Here is a 12,806-nt window from a genome sequence, read left to right on the forward strand (position 1 = left end):
GCAGTAATGCGGTCGATGTACCGGTCTGTCGTGGTGAAGAAAGAGCTAAGCCGTAAGGCGAAGCTCTCGATTTACCGGTCAATCTACGTTCCTACTCTCACCTATGGTCATGAGCTTTGGGTCATGACCGAAAGGACAAGATCCCGGATACAGGCGGCCGAAATGAGCTTTCTCCGCAGGGTGGCTGGGCGCTCCCTTAGAGATAGGGTGAGGAGCTCAGTAACTCGGGAGGAACTCGGAGTAGAGCCGCTGCTCCTCCACATCGAGAGGGGACAGCTGAGGTGGCTCGGGCATCTGTTCCGGATGCCTCCTGAACGCCTTCCCGGGAAGGTGTTTCGGGCATGTCCAACCGGGAGGAGGCCCCGGGGAAGTCCGAGGACACGCTGGAGGGACTATGTCTCCCGGCTGGCCTTGGAACGCCTCGGTGTCCCCCCGGAAGAGCTAGAGGAAGTGTCTAGGGAGAGGGAAGTCTGGGCATCTCGGCTTAGACTGCTGCCCCCGCGACCCGGCCCCGGATAAGCGGAAGAAGATGGATGGATGGATGGATGGAGCTGTGAGCAAAGTGACACACCTCTAATGCAATGAAGTCACTCCCCATGTTTCTACTCCAAATTAAAGGTCACTACATAGCAAATGGTTTTTAAAGACTAAAGTGTCTGGCTTTTAAGAATGCTTATTTATTATAATAATAATTTTGAATGACTTAGATATCATTTAAGTAATTATTATACCCTTAATCAATTACACATGTATCATTTTAGTTAATCAATCATTAATAGGCATATAGTTAAAATGAATATAAATAGCCTAAATAAAGGTCATACCAATAAGCTTTAAAATCAATAAATAAAGCTATACAAATGACTACATGTGACTTTAAATGTTCAATTCTCTCAATATATAAACTAAACTAACTTCATAACTTTTACTTGCACTAAGTAAGATTTTTCTTAAAGTTGTCCACTTTCATAGACAGCTCTTTTCTTCTTCCTGTGTAAATTTGTTTAAATTCTTAATATTTTCAATCATGTAATATTCTGCAGAAGAGAGAAATCAATTTCGCTGCTTCTCTCGTGAGATGTCAGTTTTACTGATCCACAGCATGTGATTGGCTGTTCACTACTGATGTCACAGCTAAAATCCTAAATTCAGGATCAAAGCCTGAGTTGACAGAGAAAGCTGATGATCAGCATCATGGGACCAACAAAGCCTGAATAGATTGGTTTGGTTTTGTCAACTCGAAACTAATCCTGTAACCCTGAGTTTGTTAAACTACCATCATGGTACAGGCCCCTGGTGGCCAAAGCCTAAAATAATCATCAATATTTAATTTAATTGGTATCCACTTTGCAAATTACTTAATTTATGTTTCGCTGCTTTGCACATTTTCACTCTGATTTGTTTTAATTGTACACTGTAAAAAATTATATCATCAGTTATGTAGTATTAGTGAGTTATGACAACATGTTTTTACATTGCTTTAACTCATCAAAATAAGTTTAAGTAAACCTTTTACGTTATACAAGATTTAACTCATTTTTTAAAGGGCTGAACACAAGGGAAGATATTTGGAAGAACCAAGTTGATTGAACTTCATTGATTTGAAGAAAAACAAGACATGTGTAAAAGGACACGTCCGAGGCAATGAACCCATGATTCTCTGATGGATTTTTCTTCAGGATTATGGATAGCGCAGTTCATTATGTGGAATTTGTCAATTAAATTAATTTTGTTCCCCAAGTTTCTCAATTGAATAAATGAATGGGGTTTTCTCTTCCAGAACTCCATCCATCCATCTTCTTCCGCTTTATCCAGGGCCGGGTCGCGGGGGCAGCAGTCTAAGCAGAGATGCCCAGACTTCCCTCTCCCTAGACACTTCCTCCAGCTCTTCCGGGGGGACACCGAGGCGTTCCCAGGCCAGCCGGAAGACATAGTCCCTCCAGCGTGTCCTAGGTCTTCCCCGGGGCCTCCTCCCGGTTGGACATGCCCGAAACACCTTCCCGGGAAGACGCTCAGGAGGCATCCGGAACAGATGCCCGAGCCACCTCAACTGACCCCTCTCGATGTGGAGGAGCAGCGGCTCTACTCCGAGTTCCTCCCGAGTGACTGAGCTCCTCACCCTATCTCTAAGGGAGCGCCCAGCCACCCTGCGGAGAAAACTCATTTCGGCCGCCTGTATCCGGGATCTTGTCCTTTCGGTCATGACCCAAAGCTCATGACCATAGGTGAGAGTAGGAACGTAGATTGACCGGTAAATCGAGAGCTTCGCCTTACGGCTTAGCTCTTTCTTCACCACAACAGACCAGTACATCGACCGCATTACTGCAGAAGCTGCACCGATCCGTCTGTCAATCTCCCGTTCCATCCTCCCCTCACTCGTGAACAAGACCCCTAGATACTTGAACTCCTCCACTTGAGGCAGGAACTCTCCACCAACCTGAAGAGGGCAAACCACCCTTTTCCGAATGAGGACCATGGCCTCGGATTTGGAGGTGCTGATCCTCATCCCAGCCGCTTCACACTCGGCTGCAAACCGTCCCAGTGCATGCTGAAGGTCCTGGTTAGAAGGGGCCAACACGACAACGTCATCCGCAAAGAGCAGAGACGAAACCGCGTGGTCCCCAAACCTGACACCCTCCGGCCCATGGCTGCGCCTAGAAATTCTGTCCATAAAAATTATGAACAGAACCGGCGACAAAGGGCAGCCCTGCCGGAGTCCAACATGCACCGGGAACAAGTCTGACTTACTGCCGGCAATGCGGACCAAACTCCTGCTTTGGTCGTACAGGGACCGGACAGCCCTTAGCAAAGGACCCCGGACCCCATATTCCCCCAGCACCCTCCACAGGATGCCGCGAGGGACACAGTCGAATGCCTTCTCCAAATCCACAAAACACATGTGGACTGGTTGGGCAAACTCCCATGAACCCTCCAGCACCCTGTAGAGCAGTGGTTCTCAACCTTTTTTGGGCCAGCGCCCCCTATCCATTATCCAGGTCCCTTAACGCCCCCCCCCCACCCACCCCCCACCTCTCCACACACACACACACACACACACACACACACACACACACACACACACACACACCAACCAAAAAAGAGCTATGTATGCTAATTATTATTCTGTTGTAATAATAATAATATGTATATTATTCACAATATTATTGTCCTTATTATTAATATTATTATTAAATCCGTAACTTTTTTTGTAGGGTGATATCAGCTAAATTGGGCCACTTTTTGGTAAATCGCTTGGGACAATAATACAATACCATATATGCCTTTTCCATGTGTTTTTATGATTATTAATCACTGTTTTTGATAATGTTGTGTTGAAATTATGTAAAAAATATATAATTATTTAAGCCCTACAGTTCTTAAAACATCAGCTGTGCCAACTTTTTTTTGCATAAGCAGTTTCAGGTAAAATGGGCCGCTGTTTCAGGTAAAATGGGCCACTATTTCAGGTAAAATGGGCCGCTGTTTCAGGTAAAATGGGACACTATTTCAGGTAAAATGGGCCGCTGTTTCAGGTAAAATGGGCCGCTGTTTCAGGTAAAATGGGACACTATTTCAGGTAAAATGGGCCGCTGTTTCAGGTAAAATGGGACACTATTTCAGGTAAAATGGGCCGCTGTTTCAGGTAAAATGGGCCACTATTTCAGGTAAAATGGGCCGCTGTTTCAGGTAAAATGGGCCGCTGTTTCAGGTAAAATGGGCCACTATTTCAGGTAAAATGGGCCACTATTTCAGGTAAAATGGGCCACTATTTCAGGTAAAATGGGCCGCTGTTTCAGGTAAAATGGGCCACTATTTCAGGTAAAATGGGCCGCTGTTTCAGGTAAAATGGGCCACTATTTCAGGTAAAATGGGCCACTATTTCAGGTAAAATGGGCCACTATTTCAGGTAAAATGGGACACTATTTCAGGTAAAATGGGCCGCTGTTTCAGGTAAAATGGGACACTATTTCAGGTAAAATGGGCCACTATTTCAGGTAAAATGGGCCGCTGTTTCAGGTAAAATGGGCTGCTGTTTCAGGTAAAATGGGCCGCTGTTTCAGGTAAAATGGGCCACTATTTCAGGTAAAATGGGCCGCTGTTTCAGGTAAAATGGGCCGCTGTTTCAGGTAATCAATGGGCCAGTCAAATTGCAAAGGGAAATAGTGATTTATCATCAATTTTAATTTTATGTAGCCACATAAATTTAAACTGCATTAAACAAACTTCTGCCTTCTGCATTGAATGCTGCCAGACAAGTCGTTGTCTCCCCCTTCTCTCCTGCACACACCTCCATACATGGTTGGCCAACCTGTCCAATGACCTTTGTCGAACTGAACTGGGCTTCGTTTCCCAAAACCATCGTTTTCCTTCTCCCTCTCTCCTCTATTCTTGCTTTCTTCTCGTTTGTCATACTCACTGTAAATGTGTAAATGTAAATCTACCACCATTATTACTGGTGGGGGGACATGGTGTGTGTGTGTGTGTCGGTGTGTGCTTGTTTATGTGATTTATGAGGACACAAATTTGTATAATGACATTTACCAATTACACTGGTATTACAACATCAAAGTGGTTTATGAGGACATTCTAAATGTCCCTGTAAATCAAATCGCTTTAAAAACATACTAAACAATGTTTTATTAAAAATGCAGAATGTTTCCTGTGATGGTTGGGTTTATGGGTGGGGGGATAGAAAATACAGTTTGTACGGTATAAAAATCATTACGCCTATGGAGAGTCCCCATAATGTTGTTGCACCAACATATGTGTGTGTACAAAGCGGTAATGTTTGCACTTAGGTTTTATTACGCGGGTTCTCACACACACTGAAGCACTCGCTGTGTTTTCAGCCTCTGTAGCCTGACATGAACTTCATCTTCAAGCCGCTCTGAGAGGAACTTCTTGAACATTTTTCCCGTTTTACCGTTCATTTGAGAAAACGGCCACCCGTCAAAATAAAAGTTCGGTTTAATTTGACAGAAATATATTACTGTTGTACAGTAAAATTTAGACAAGTCTCAATGCAATAATACTACTAATAAAATATTATCAAAACTTATATTTTTAAGGAATTATCACGTTCTCTTCCATGTTTTAATTTTATCAATAAAGCTCAGTGCAGCACGTTGACAAAAAACTGTTTAATTTCATATGAATAAAATTTAAATTAAATTAATATTTCATGTCTTCATTTGATTTGAAAACAGAATTTGAAAAATGAAACGGAATTGGATGGGGGAAAACAGGCTATTTCATAAGGCTCTAAAGATGTAATTTTTGCAAAATTGATAGGTTTCATTATTTAAATTAATTAGACATGCTTTTTTTATTACTAAAAAAATATTTAACCTTTAAAATGGAGTCCAAAAAACGGAATCCAGAAAATTTAAGACGGAATTAGGGGGAAAAATTAGCGGAATTTGAAAAAATAAAAACAAAATTATATATATATATATATATATATATATATATATATATATATATATATATATATATATATATATATATATATATATATATATATATATATTTGTATTTATTTATTAATGGATTTCACAGGGTTCTAATCATTAACCTTAGGCCTACTTTCAATAAAAAAATTATATAATCATGATTTTTCATGAATAAAATAAATATTATAATTATAGGCCTAAATTCCTTGGTATCAGCTTTCATCAATGGTAGGCTATAGCCTAATTAATAGTCTACAAATTAAAACTAATTTGGTTTGTCATGATTAATTCGTGTTCATGATCAGTAAAATAAAAACAAAAGCTTCTAGCAAGAATAAACACACAGGAACCGTTAAATTATTGTAGTATTAATTATTTTTTAACTATCTGAATGCAGAAGATTAAAGCTAAATGTAAAAGCACCCATTTAAGCGAGCTTGTCATTGTATCATGGGCGGATCTACAGGGGGGCAAGGGGGGGCAGGTGCCCCCCCACTCTAGAGCCTTGCCCCCCCAGCTGCCCCCCTAACTTTGATGATCCAAAAACTGTACTTGTAAAAACAACCCGCCAGTATGTCCGGGTATATTTAAATATTTACCAAAAGTAAACCGTTTAATTTTTTATTTTAAATGTGTTAAAATTAAAATACATAAAATACCCCTCCCCCCGCCCCTCAAATACTAGCTACGTCCCTGATTCAAGCGGGCAGAGCGGCGTTCACTCAGTCTGGCTCACACACAGCGAGTCTGCTGCGGTGCGGTGGCCCTACAAACCGACTGGAGAGACTGAGCTGCCCCAGAGCCCCTGAAGGTGAAGTGAGTTTCCCCAGGTGTAGTTTAAACACATGTTTAACTTAAAATTACATTTGTAATGAATGTATTGTATGCTAAAGAGGATTCAGCATCAGCAAAAACAGCGAGTCTATTACGTTAGCCAAAATCAGCGGTTGTGATTCGTAAGAGCACTCTTCCCTTTGATTAGCCTAATTTTGATTTTAGTAAAGACAAGAACAGCTTAATAAAAAATATTGTATCCATAACAGCCAACTCTCACGCATTCACCGCGAGACACACGCAATTGACACTTTTCACACTCTCACGCCGCACATACATTTTCTCACGCACAGAAAAATCGCGAAGCAAAGAGGACACGACAGACTAGACAGAGCAGGTTACTTATGATATTAAAAAAATCTCAGCTCTCAGATTCTGTCACTTTTATTACGAAATTCAAACAATAAATGCCGTTTTGGCGCTTGTAAATGTTATGCGACAGATCCCTAGCTGCACGTGGACCGATCATCTCTACTAGCTAATAGTAAATAAACACGAATGGACAATGTTTAAAGAAACAGTAGCCTACAACTTACCTAAATGTATATTTCTCATACATAATATCGACCAATCAATCTAACAAAGGGGTCAATAAAACAACTGGAGAACAATTATGTCACATAACATTTACCTCAGGAAAGCCATTTAATGACCATAATAGGCTATAGCACAGGGCTGTCCAAACTCGGTCGGGCCACTGTCCTGCAGATTTTATCTCCACCTTGCCTCAACACACCTGCCTGGAAGTTTCTAGTATGCCTAGTAAGACTTTGATTAGCTGGTTCAAGTGTGTTTAATTGTGGTTGGAGCTAAACTCTGCAGGACAGTGGCCCTCCAGGAGCAGGATTGGACACCCCTGCTATAGCACATTAGTTGGCTAGAAAAAAAAGAGCTATAGAGAGTATTTTGCTAAATATGTGTAGTGTACCATATTACATATTTATTATATTATTTATATCATTAAATAAAGTTATTATAATAAAAAAACGCATTATATGTAATTTGAGTTATTTTTAACCTTAAATAACACTGCCAGCTGATAGGGCTCTCTGTATGTTTACAGCATTAGGTGAGTTGTTTTTTCTTGAGATTAGGTACATCTTGTGTGCCTAATAGTTAACCAAATGAGTCAATATTAAATCAAATCACAATAATTTAATTAAAATAGCACAAAAGCGTAGCTTACCAGAAATTGTACCATGCAAACACCGCAACATGTTGTCACTAAACCCAATCAAATTCAGTTGTTACTAAAATGTTAGTGACAATCACAATACACTTATTGTGATGCAATTATTTTTACATTTGATTTAGTTAAGCAGTCCTATTAAATCCAATTCCTCTCAGATATCACAGCAATGAAACCAGGTTACAACTGGGGAAATAACAAATACAATAGGATTAAGTAGTCTAAACATAACTGGTGTGTGCATGTGATAAGTCTTTCTGATTTTATATTTGTTATATAGGCTACTTATTAGCTACATGGCCATACAGTGTAATGTAATACAAGGATAACCAGAGGTTTTCACAAATTGACTTTTGCAGGCAAGAGTAGTTGAAGAAAGTAGCTGAAGTATACAGTAGTATACTGTTTTGTTTTGTTTGAACACTGGGCTTATTCCTGTTGTGAATTAAAAACCTTCGTAGTGTGTAAGGGCATGATTAAACAATAAGTACTGTAGTTTAAAAGTGGTTTTGTGTTTGTTTTGTTAAAGCAATTCACATATAGGGATTTCCATGTACCGTCTACCCCTGCCACCCTGCCAAGACCTCTTGGCACCCCTTTGCCCCCCCATGTAAAATTTTCTAGATCCGCCACTGCATTGTATTGTTCTGTTTTTGTGTTTTTCATTAATAATAATATTGAACACACCTTTCAAGCAATTCGCTCCCAAATTGGCTCTAATTCTAAAGTGAAAGTATAATGTGCACAGCCGCACAGGGATTTATAACGGTGTGCGTTATGAATGCAGCCTTCGTTCTTCGCGAAATGTGGATACAAATGCGCACAGGAAACAAAAACCTTGCAAAAGTTATATACGACCCTCCAAATCCTGGCCAAATCACAGAGATGGCGATTCGCATAGGACTAATATTATCACAGGGTGTGTTCGGCGGAATATGGTAGGTCATTCGCGGGGTAATTTTATAAATCACAGACATGGCCGATTCGCACTGGATTAAGATCACAAACAACCTCCGCAATTATTACAAATGGCTAGAGGTCACCAGGCAATAAATCCTGTGCGAATAGGGCTTTTAAGAAAACATTTTGGCATTAGGCATTGCATTGATTAATGCCTAAAAATGTAAAAGTTTTACCTTTATACAAATAAAATTCATCACCGGAGTGAATATGAACATGATTTATTGTGGTTCTTAAGTCAATACTTTTTTAATGGCTTGTCAACTTCCCATTCCTCTGCTGCGTGATTCCAGTCAGTGCTGGATTCTAGCCACCACCGGATTGAGCGCTTTAGTCATTGTAAAATAAACGATATAGTTTACGTCGCATTAAACAGGCAGATTTTATAATGTGGTAGGCATTATTTTGCAAGTAATTATCATACATGTTTAATTTTGTCTTGCCTGGATCTTTGCATAGGATCTTTGGTATAAACTTGTGAACGCCCCCCAGGAACACCTGAACGCCCCCCTTTCAAGAATCTTGCTTCCAACGCCCCCCGTTATGCTCTGAACGCCCCCTGGGGGGCGGTACCGCCCCCGTTGAGAAACACTACTGTAGAGGGTATAGAGCTGGTCCAGTGTACCACGGCCCGGACGAAAACCAGACTGTTCCTCCTGAATCCGAGGTTCTACTATCAGCCGTATTCTCCTCTCCAGTACCCTGGCATAGACTTTCCCGGGGAGGCTGAGAAGTGTGATCCCCCTCTAGTTGGAACACACCCTCCGGTCCCCCTTCTTAAAAAGAGGGACCACCACCCCGGTCTGCCATCCCAGAGGCACTGTCCCCGACCGCCACGCGATGTTGCAGAGGCGTGTCAGCCAAGACAGCCCCACAACATCCAGAGACTTGAGGTACTCAGGGCGGATCTCATCCACCCCCGGTGCCTTGCCACCGAGGAGTTTCTTGACCACCTCGGTGACTTCAGCCCGGGTGATGGACGAGTCCTCCTCTGAGCCCCCAGCCTCTGCTTCCTCAATGGAAGGCGTGATGGCGGGATTGAGGAGATCCTCAAAGTATTCCTTCCACCGTCCGACGATATCCCCAGTTGAGGTCAACAGCCGCCCATCGCCACTGTAAACAGCGTTGGTAGGGCACTGCTTCCCCCTCCTGAGGCGCCGGACGGTTTGCCAGAATCTCTTCGAGGCCAGCCGATAGTCCTTTTCCATGGCCTCACCGAACTCCTCCCAGGCCCGAGTTTTTGCCTCCACAACCACCCGGGCTGCAGTCCGCTTAGCCTGCCGGTACATGTCAGCTGCCTCAGGAGTCCCACAAGCCAACCAGGCCCGATAGGACTCCTTCTTCAGCTTGACGGCATCCCTTACTTCCGGTGTCCACCACCGAGTTCGGGGATTGCCGCCTCGACATGCACCGGAGACCTTACGGCCACAGCTCAGAGCGGCAGCTTTGACAATGGAGGTGGAGAACATGGTCCATTCGGACTCAATATCTCCAGCCTCCCTCGGGATCCGGTCGAAGTTCTGCCGGAGGTGGGAGTTGAAGATCTCTCTGACAGGGGGCTCGGCCAAACGTTCCCAGCAGACCCTTACAGTACGCTTGGGTCTACCGGGTCTGTCCAGCTTCCTCCCCCGCCATCGGATCCAACTCACCACCAGGTGGTGATCAGTTGACAGTTCCGCCCCTCTCTTCACCCGAGTGTCCAAGACATACGGCCGCAGGTCAGATGAAACGACCACAAAGTCGATCATTGACCTACGACCTAGAGTATCCTGGTGCCATGTGCACTGATGGACACTCTTATGCCTGAACATGGTGTTCGTTATGGACAAACCGTGACTAGCACAGAAGTCCAATAACTGAACACCACTCGGGTTCAGATCAGGGGGGCCGTTCCTCCCAATCACGCCCCTCCAGGTGTCACTGTCATTGCCCACGTGGGCGTTGAAGTCCCCCAGTAGAACGACGGAGTCCCCAGTCAGAGCACTTTCCAGCACCCCTCCCAGGGACACCAAGAAGGCCGGGTACTCTGCACTGCCGTTCCGCCCGTAGGCACAAACAACAGTGAGAGACCTATCCCTGAGCCGAAGCCGCAGGGAAACGACCCTCTCGTTCACCGGGGTAAACTCCAACACATGGCGGCAGAGCTGGGGGGCTATAAGCAAACCCACACCAGCCCGCCGCCTCTCACCATGGGCAACTCCAGAGTGGTGAAGAGTCCATCCTCTCTCGAGGAGTGTGGTTCCAGAGCCCAAGCCGTGCGTAGAGGTGATTCCGACTATCTCTAGTCGGAACCTCTCAACCTCACGCACAATCTCAGGCTCCTTCCCCGCCAGTGAGGTGACATTCCATGTCCCAAGAGCCAGTTTCGTGTCCAGGGATCGGGTTGTCTAGGCTCCTGCCTTCGACTGCTGCCCGATCTTCTCCGCACCGGCCCCTTACGGTCCCTCCTGTGAGTGGTGGGCCCACGGGAAGGTGTCCCCACGTCGCTCCTTTGGGCTGAGCCCGGCCGGACCCCGTGGGGGAAGGCCCGGCCACCAGGCGCTCGCATGCGAGCCCCAACCCCAGGCCTGGCTCCAGGGTGGGGCCCCGGCTGCGCCGTACCGGGCGACGTCACGGTCCTCGTTTTCCTTGTCGTCATAAGGGGTTTTTGAACTACACACAGAAATCCTTGCTTAGATCCTTCACAGGTAAAAGTGCTTTATCATTATTAGAGTGATCATTTCATCAAGTTACAGCTCAAAAACGAAAGCTACATTTCACATGAAGTGTTTTTAGAAACTGAAAAATAAGAAATGTGTTTTATATCAGCTTCAATGTTAATAATGGTAATAAGGAATAATTGACTGCGGGCCGCTGGATTATTAGAAAGATAATGCACACCTGATGTGGTAATGCGGTCACGACGCGAAGCGGACTCAAATATTCCTCTCACGGTTCCCACACCTCAAAACATTGATGATGTATTTCAAGACATTTGTCAGGTTTTGTCCTTAAAACGCTCTTGTGTGCAGGACTCATTTTTTTGCATCTAAACCCAAGCCTCCGTTGCTTCCAAAACATCTTTGGCCCTTCTTGGTTTCAAATGGCACTTCATATGCACTTTCGGTCTTGTGGACTTAAAATGGCTGCCGCGTGTGCGTGTGCGCGTGCGTGTCCGTTAAAGGACAAAGTATACTTCATACTTTTTACGCATATGCGAGGGTCATGGCGAAAGATTGCTAAAAATTGTGCATATGTCGAACGCCTGTGTACTTTTTCCCGATAGTTAAAGCGACGCTACGTCATGAAAGTGCAAAGAGAGAGAGAGAGAGAGCGAGAGAGAGAGAGAGAGAGAGAGAGAGAGAGAGAGAGAGCCTGTCCCAAATGGCACCCTAAACCCTCACGGTCTTCCTCTGAGTCTGCACTTTCACAACGTTGTAAGGATCGGTTTTGCAGCTAAGACAAAAGCTGAGATCCAAACCCCCAGCGATAGAACAATAAAACTCACTAATCTTGAGAGAAGATCTCACAGAAAGACTGTGGGACATCACCCTGCTCAAACCTTCTCCCCCTCCCTTTGCCCTGTTTCAAGTCACAGAATGCAGATATACCAACAATGATGTATCTTGTGAATCTATCCCTTTCATGTTTGGTGTCTTTTCAAATGTCTTAGTGCGATGGGTAAAATGGTCTCAGTTTCACTGCAGTCACTGGGAGTATTAGAAAGGTTGAAAACTAATGAGAATTCTGTTCTCCCTTTTGAGAGGTCTCTTCAAAGATATCTGATCCTTTCCCCCAAAACCAGGTGTTTTTTGTTGGAAATATTTACAACCCTTTTGTTCTGGTCTGACAATTTAAAGTCCCAGTGAACCGGAAGTTGCAACCGACTTTATTTCAGTGATTTGAGCCCAAGCCCAAGCCGTCAAACAGACGTCATCAAAAAAGGCCTACCAATGTAGAGGGGAGGAGCATTTTCAGATTTTGATTAAAGATTACGAAGCCAAATAATTTTTTGATGCGGATTGACTTGCACGGATGGATTGTTCACCTCAAAACTAGCAATTTGCGCTAACAAAGTAAATATGATCAATTTTGATTTCACGAGGACTTTAAGGAAGGGTAACAGAGCTGCCATTGAGGAAACATTCTGCAGCCAGAACCCCCATGGAGTCTCTCAAAGACACTCACACACACTGTGTGTATTGTGCCAGACACGATGACTCTTTGAAATTATTTTCATATTACTTTGCAATTGTGTTTATGTTTTTACGCTGATCCGTTGTGTACCATGGATTCTTGTTTAAGTATTTTCTTTTCCTGTCTGGCCAAAATAAATGTTAATCTTGATTTTTCTTGTATTATTCTGAAATCATTATTTTAGTATGGCTCAA

This window comes from Gobio gobio (assembly GCF_949357685.1).
Source record: "Gobio gobio genome assembly, chromosome: 24".
Lineage (NCBI taxonomy): Eukaryota > Metazoa > Chordata > Actinopteri > Cypriniformes > Gobionidae > Gobio > Gobio gobio.